The sequence below is a fragment of the Tupaia chinensis genome, unplaced genomic scaffold (assembly GCF_000334495.1).
Source record: "Tupaia chinensis unplaced genomic scaffold, TupChi_1.0 Scaffold000270_2, whole genome shotgun sequence".
NCBI classification, from domain to species: Eukaryota; Metazoa; Chordata; class Mammalia; order Scandentia; family Tupaiidae; genus Tupaia; species Tupaia belangeri.
In genome coordinates this window covers 535,678-544,191 of record NW_006159751.1, presented here as the reverse complement: position 1 = coordinate 544,191, position 8,514 = coordinate 535,678, and positions in this window count along the sequence as shown.

Sequence of the window (8,514 nt, the reverse complement as noted above, 5' to 3'; positions counted from 1 at the left end):
TTCTTTCTTTCTTTCTTTCTTTCTTTCTTTCTTTCTTTCTTTCTTTCTTTCTTTCTTTCTTTCCCTTCCTTCCTTCCTTCCTTCCTTCCTTCCTTCCTTTCTTTCTTTCTTTTTCTTTTTCTTTTTCTTTTTCTTTTTCTTTTTCTTTTTCTTTTTCTTTCTTTCTTTCTATTTTAATTTGACCAGAGAGGGTCAGAGTGAGAAACAGAGAGAGAGGGAAAGTGAGAAAGCAAGCCACTAGGTCCAGGACTCAAACAGTCATCGGCCATGTGCAAATCCAGTGTCCTCAACCACCATGCCACTGGCTGGCCCCCAGCTTTAGTGTCTTATCAGCATAATGGACAAACATGCTCAAACAGTAGCCTTTTCCTGAAAGCTAATATCCAACATAAAAGCCTTCAGCAGAAAGTTCTCTTCACATGCATGTTGAACAGACTTCCCACAAGTGGATTCCTAAATTCAAATGTAGTGTGATGGGCACAGATAATCAAAACAACTTATCCATCACATAACCGATACACACCTCAGTGTATATATACCTGACATAACTAATATAGATCTCAGTGCATAACTATGTAAACAACTAACTCAGTGTAAGTTGACTTAACATTTCCAACTGTCTATGCTAACCTATTAACCCAGTCACGAAGCATTCTATAACTTCAGTAGACTGGTAAGAACATGGAGAGAAGCTGGGAATGGTGCGATTAGATGCTAAGAGAATAAATTCAGCACTAGGACAGGCGTCAAAAGAAGGACACCAGCTTCTCAAATCATAAAGTTTTATGGAGAAGAGTGAAATTCTGAAGCAAGTTGGGACAGCCTCCTCACCTTGAGGTCCAAGCCAGTGGAGGATGCAAGGCCATGAGAATGGCCATGGCCCTGGTAATACAGGTAGTCAGGTGTGTGGTTAGAAGCTGTGTAGTTCCAAGAAGCCCATCTGATATAAATAAGGACCCCAGCCCATGGTAGGATTCAGCTTTTCAGGGCTACTAAAGGCTAAAAGAAATGAAATCTCAAACAAGTCAGGACAGGGTTGTTGTCTCAATAGAGAACTGAAGAGAACAAGCTAAGCTAAGGCAGAGGCTTAGTACTGTTGTCATGTAAAACATGACAAGGATTCAGAACCTGACTGAAACTTTATAGGCAATGGTGGGAGTGGGGACACTTCAGGCACACTAGGAATAGGGCAGCAAGAAAGATTCTAGACCTCCTGCCAAGAGTAGGGTAAGGGTGAGATTCATTCATATATTTTGGCATGTTTATTTATTGAATAGAATTGGCTCTAGAACTGAATTGTCCTGAGATGATAAATGAAGACTTTCAACACCTACAGCTATATCTGGGTTGGGCAGAGACTGACATATCACAACATGACTTAATTTTATTATTTTACTTTATTTATTTTATTTTTCCTTTCGTCTGGCACAGGATGTATGTGCTTGCTGCAGAGAGACAGAGAGCACAGACAGAGAAGGAAAGTGAGAAATCACCCCCTGGGTGGATGGCCATGCTGTAATCCCATCTCCTTCATTCTTTTCTTGGAATTTTTGGGCATGCATGCACACATCCCTGGAGTGCTTTTCAAGTCACTGGGTCTGGGACTTGAAACAGAGTTAGCCATGTGGGATCCAGCTGCCTCAACCTGTACATCACTCACTAGCCCAACGTGGCTTAATTTTATTTGCATCTAGTTTATAAGCAAGTAATATGTCCACTGCATTGTATCTCAGGTATGAAGTCCCCCCAAAATTGCATCCATATTCCTTTGTCGTTTAATACTTAGTATTAATTGGATCATTATAAGCCTTGATACACTTTCATTAAAAGTATCATTGTCATGAAAACTTAATAAAATTGTAATGCTATTCTACAGACATGTTCTTGGATTGCTTTGTCAGCATAATTACAAAGCCTAAGGACAAGGCAATAACTGTGATAATACGTCTATAGATTAATAAGATATATTTGGTTTTCACCAGAATGGCAATACCAAAAAAAAAAATCAGTTAAAACTTACCCTTGATGACTAGCCCCATAGCACAGTGGTTAAATGCTGTGTAAAGAGCCAGATCCTACATGGCCAATCATGGTTCAAATCCCATGAAAAACATGTTAGGTGTGTATACATATGTGCTCAAAATTCTGATGAGCTAAAAAAAATGGAGGAAAGGGATTATGAAGTGACCATGCTCCATGAGGGGACTTTTCTCTCTCGTTCTCTCTGTCTAGCAAGTGCATGTAAAAAAAAAAAAAAAAAAAACAACAACAACAAAAACCCTAACCTTGACCTTATAGTATTTCAAAGATCCCCGTAAGTGGTTGCTAAAGCTTTATAATTCATATCAATTTATGTTCACTAGTTCACATTAATGTCAACCCAATCATATGATGAGCATAATCCCTTTTAGCTCTTGAAATTAATTTTATTAGGACTAACCCTTAGCCTCACAACAAATTGTCTCACAGAAGGAACATAAGGAAGTAAATAAAATTTCCAGATATTTTAAAACATACTTGGCCAAATACATTTTGAGGAAAACATGATGAAAATATTATTTATAATGTATATCTTGCTAAAAGGATGTTCATATGTTTGCTAGTGCTTTAAAGCCATTCAGCTATTTCTGTAAATACTGGGAAGATGCTTATCTGGCGAACAAATAACTGGTATAAACCAGGGTTTTTGTTTTGTTTTTCAGCTTATTTCATCAGTCATTTCACATCTCATCTGTGATTAAAGGCGTGGCTGTACCTGCTTTTTAGATAAATTAGCCAGAACCAGAAAAAACCATGCAGGTGTTTCAGTGTTTGATTACTCCCTTATGCACAGAGGTTCGAGAAAAGTACCAGGCTTACTTAAATGCTTGGTTTAGCATAATACTTTAAACTCCTTGGTTGACAAACTAGCTGACAGAATTTCACTCTTCCCTGAAAAGAAATTTTTTTTTTTCTAAAAAATTTCTGTCATGTGAGAGCAGAGTTAGGCTGCTGGGTCATGTTAAGGCACACAGTAACACCAGAGAGACATCCTAGCCACAGTTGGAACCTGTATCTGCATCTCCTTCTGGAGTAACTTCCTCTATCTAGTATCTTTCTTCTTTAAAAAAAAAAATGATACAGATTCAGGAGAGTTCATCTATAGCCTTTGTATCGAGGACTAGGACTAATTCCTTCATCGTGGTCTAGCTATCCAGTTTTTAGTGGATAAGTACCCATGCCTCATAATCATTTTTCTTCTATTATATACTACATATTCAAAAATCATGGATGACATCATGACACAATATTGGAGACTAGAAACACAAAAATGAATAAGACAAGGCCTCTCTTCCTCACAGAGGTAGCCTAGGGTGGGCTTGAGAATGTAAGGTTCTCAGTTTGAATCCTGGTTCTGCCATTTCCTACACGATCTTGCACGAGTGACTTTCCCACACTGTATTCAGTTTCTCCATCGGTAAAATAGTAGAGTAGCATATTACCCTGCCTCACAGGGCTGGGTAGTATGCTACTACTACCCCTCCAGGGACCAGCAAGTGTGTTGGGGGTTACTGCACATCGAGTGCTTAGCACGGAGCCTGGCCTAACACAGTGCAGCCATTGTTAAACACGTTAGCCATTAGTATTATGGAGTTCATATTTCACAGAGTCCAGATCATATCAAACATATCTAAATACAGTACAATCAAGCCCTCTAATGGAGCTGTGAGCTAAACAGCATGAGTGCTCTGATGAGAAAGAGGATCACTGAATTCTTCTGTAATCATTTATTTTTCTTATAGTTTATTTATTATGAAAGAGAAAGAGATTGCATCCCTGACAGCATCCTGACTCTGAGATCTACCCCAGCTTCAGCCAGCCTGGATCATGGATGTACTCCTGCCTGACATATCCAGGGAGACCTCTAGACCTGAACCAGCAACCTTTCAATGTGGGTTGCAGAACACTGGATTTTCCCACTGTGCCATCATCTGGCCCCTCATTTATGATAGTTTTATTGAATTTTCTTTGAAGTAGTAAGTCATGACTGACAGGAAGAGTGGAGGCAGGGGTCTCAAAAGAAGTGTAAGCTAGGAGTTGAAGCCTGAATTCACCAGTGGGAAAAAAGTGCATAGAATCGCCAGTGAGCTGGAGCACAAGCGGATAGCATAAAAAAAGCCCTGGTAGTATGTAAGTGAATGGCCTATCCAGGGACCAGCAAGTGTGAAGATGCTGCCAGAATGACAAGTCAGGACCAGGGCTTGACCATGATGGAAGAGCTGGAGAACAATATGTGCAAATCTGTGTCTCACAAAAATAACTCAGCCACACCTTAGACAGTGAAATACCTGAACGGGGGACTAAAATCAGGAGTCTGTTATGAAACTATCATGGCAGCCTGAACTGGGGCAGTGGCAGTAAGAATGGAAAAGTGAGGACAGAACTGAAGGGGACTAGGAGGGGGAAACAGAAAAGATGTAGTGACTAATTCGATGTGGGGGCAGAGGAGAGACTCAAGGTGACTCCACATTTCAGCATGAAATAAGAAAACCCAGAAGCAAAGCAAGTTTGAAAAGAAAGATGAGTTCAGTGTTATAACATAATCCTGCTAAACCAACAAAGCTGGTTCACCCACTGTATCTTACTTATGCCTGTGTATTCGTTTTGCAACTTTTCTTTTCTCCATGCAATGTATCTTGATTAAGCATCTGCTGTATGCCAGGCACTGTTCTACATTTTGGTAGTATGGAATTTAAAAGTAAAAATCCTGCCATCAGGGGGTTCACACTTTAGTGCAGAAGACAGTCAAGGAGTGAGTAAGCAAATAAATATAAAATAGACCTTCAAGTAAATAAATGCAATGAGAGAAAAACAAAGCAGATACGAGAATAGAAAGTTACCAGGAGAGGTGGAAGAGTGCGTTTTGAAATCAGAAAGATGTAGTCACTTCTTTGATAAAGCGACATTCTCAATGGAGACCTAAACTGGTAGAGCCATGTGAAAATCAGGAAGAAGTGTTAGAAGCAGAAGGAAGAGCAAGTGCAAAGGTCCTGAGATAGAAACAAGCTTGGTATGATTGAAAAATAGCAAGGCAGCCAGGTTGGCTATCTTGTGATATTTTCTGGTACTATTGTTACATACTGTTAACTAACAATATTGTAAACTTGTTCATGGATTTATATCCCATTTTTTAAACTTTGTATAAGCCTATTAAAGATAAGATCTATATTTAACCTACATATCCCCACAGCACCTAGAACAATGCCTTGCACATAGTAGGTACCCTTTCTCCATTCATTTGTACCTTGGGATCTCTGGATCTGTCTTAAATACACACTCAAACACTTCTGGGTTAATCCCAGCTGCTGTTTAACATCTGGCAAGCAACTGGTCAGCTATTTCTAGTACTGCCATGATCAGTAAGAAACCCAAGCTATGCCTGAGCAACATAGAAAAACCAAACGCTAAGATTTACCCTTGCTGTTTGCAAACCTCATGGTTTCACTTGGGCTCTAATATTGAAGACTGAAATATAAGGAAATCCACCACATACTTTGAGAAGTTGTTGCCTTTGCCATAGTTCGACACTTAAACATTATAATAATATTATTATTATCCCCCTATGGGGTGTCATGAGGATTAATGAGACATTTTCAAATCACTTTGAGCTACTCCACTGGGGGTACTAAATAAATGGTATGTGTTCCTTCTAAAATACCATTTTTGACATTGATTTGTTGTGATGGCTTCTGCTGTCCAACAGGGCTAGAATGTGCCCACCAACTCGTTTCCTATAGACAATAGACTAGCTGTCAGAAGGCAGTGGTTTTCCGTTAAAATAAATATGAATTGAAGTGAACTAGTCAGCAATCAGAAGCAAATAGGCTGCTGTTAGAAATCTGGTATTTATTAAGTACTCACAGTGATCAACAGAAGAGTTTCACAGTGTGATACAGTAGTGCACACACTGGATTTGGAAACGATCCAAGGCTCTAGGCCCAGCTCTGCGACTAACTAGTTATGTGATGTGAGCTTGAGCAAATTGCTAAACTTCTTTGGTCCTCAAGTATAAAGTAAGGGCTGTCTGAAAAAGCTCATAATCAGCGTCTTCCAACAAGGCAAATACATGAAAGGAATGGAAATAGTCACTTCTAAAGGAAAGAGACTTCACAGCAGGGAGAGGCTGTGACCATCCATCATAGGCCCATCCTCTGCGCCAGTCCTCCTTGCCATTGATTAATATTAATTTCAGTACTAATTCCTGCAAAAGGAGGAATAAATCATTTTCTAAGTCAGATATAGAAGTGCATGAAACATTTGGTCTTTAAAAATAGGGTCTTTGCCTTTCTATGAGCTATCCTGGCAGCAAGCGGTCTGTCTCATCCTTAGATTTAATTATATGAATAGTTACATTGCTCCCCTGATCACCAGCTCAAAAAAATATGTAAAATAATAAAGTGAATGTCATAGAAAACACTGTTCTAGAGTTTTTGAGGAAATATTTCATATGGTTGCCCAGTTTTACCAGCTCACCTCATCTTTCATGGCCGGCAGTGCCCAGCAGGGTCTGAGAGATGAAGCAGAAGATGAAGGGGGGACCAGCAGTTAACATAATGGCTATGTCGCTGAACTCCCATGTAATCGACCGCGGCTCGAATCCCGGACCCGGTGGCTTAAACTCACACCGGGCGCATGTGTGTGCGTGCCCAAGATCCCGAGAGGAGAATGGAGGAGAAGGGATTGTGACGTGGCCATCCCCCCGGGGAGGGGGCTGATTTCTCGCTTTCTATCGCTCTGTCTCTGTCTTTCTGGTGAGTGCACGTGCCCTATAGCAAAAATCTCGGTGGGGAGGGGAGCAGAAGATGAAGGGAGAGTAAAGTTCATGGGGACTTCTTGTGCCCAGAAGAGACAGCAGTAGAAACCCTGTGAAATAACTGAGGAATGAACACTACGGTGAGCTCACTTTCCCTTCACTCCTCATCCCAGGAATCCCAGTGGGATCCTAGGCTAAAAAAGAAGAAATGTTGCCCTTTCAGAGCAGATAGAAATGCAGATAACCACTTGTTGGGGAATTTAATTCAACAAATACATACTGAGCTCCCACTAATTACTAGCACTTTGGTCATTGCTAGGAATAGAAATTGTGTAAAACCTGGTCTCTGCCCCACAGAACGTCACGGGTGGAAGCGGCAACAGGAAGTAATGATCACAAATCACTCTCAATTTGAATCAAATTGTCAGCTAACTTTGAATGGGTGAGAGAGCTGGCTAGACAACAGTTTTGTAATGACATGAATGACACAATAAAAAACTTTTTTAATTTTAGGGTTGACTTATACTGGAGTTGCTAACATTCCTGGAAACAGAAATTGTGTTCAAAGTGAGCACAACAATTTGGAGAAACAGTTTAAATTCAAAGGGGACAAATGTATTATAGTTATCACTGGGCCCCAAACAACATAGGCGCAAGTTGCAGAATCAATGTTCTCCCAGTTTAACTAGAGCGTGGTAAATTCCCTACCACAAGGGCAGTGGTGGCTTGTTAAATAGTCTAGATATAGGTCTTGCTCCCAATCCTCCCACAACTGCCTTAAGTTATCGAGTCAGGCTCTATAATCACACAAATTAGACGTGGTTATAATTTCTACCTCTCCTGTATTCCCTCTCACACGAAATTTCAGTGCACCGTATAGACCAGGCTGGCCTCGCTAATCCGGGCCAGAAAGTAGGTCCTTGAATCTTCCCAGCGGCTAAAATCTCAGCTACCAAAAGCGTCAACTATTCACTACAGAATGGAGGTCCCTGAATGTCTTTCATAACCCATTTCCTCCATGTTCCCGGTGCAAAAGTCATCAGCACCCATTACTCCCTTCAGCTCCTCATTAAAGCAGTTGCTAAATTATTTAAGCGCCCCCTCCCTCCCCCCAGCCCGAGCACAGGGTTTTAGCAATCCTCTACCCTCAAGTGAGCTCAGGACTTGGGCATCAGGCGTGCCCTGCCCAGAGCGCCCACCTGTCTGCCACTCCCAACCTCGACAACGCCCGAGGTCCTCCCCTCGCCTGCTTCTGCCTTCATCTACAATGTAATACTTCGCGCGGCCGAGCCTGCCCAGGTGCAGTGCTGGGGGCACCGGGGTGGGTCGCGGGGGTCAAGGGCGTGGACCGCGGCGAAGGTCCTCCAGGACGCGGCTCGCGAGGCCGGGGACTCGGGCGCTGACCGGAAACGGGCCGAGCCCACGGACTGGAGCAGGTGTCCGGATTCCCCGAGGGCCAGCGGGCAGGGTCCTGGGGGACCTCCAAGGCGTAGAGCAAGGGCGCTTCGCGGACACAGAGCGGAGAGGCGGGCGGCGGAGCGGGGCGCGTGCCCGAGCGGTGGGCGTGCATCCCGAGGGGACGCGGAGGGGCGGGCGCGCGCCCCACGGCGCGGGCGGAGGAGGAGGGGTGCGGAGGCGTCCCTGTGCAGGAGCCCGCCGGCCCGCCAGACCCAGACGGAGCCTGACGGCGACGGCGGGAGGAAAAGCAACAGGGGGGGGGG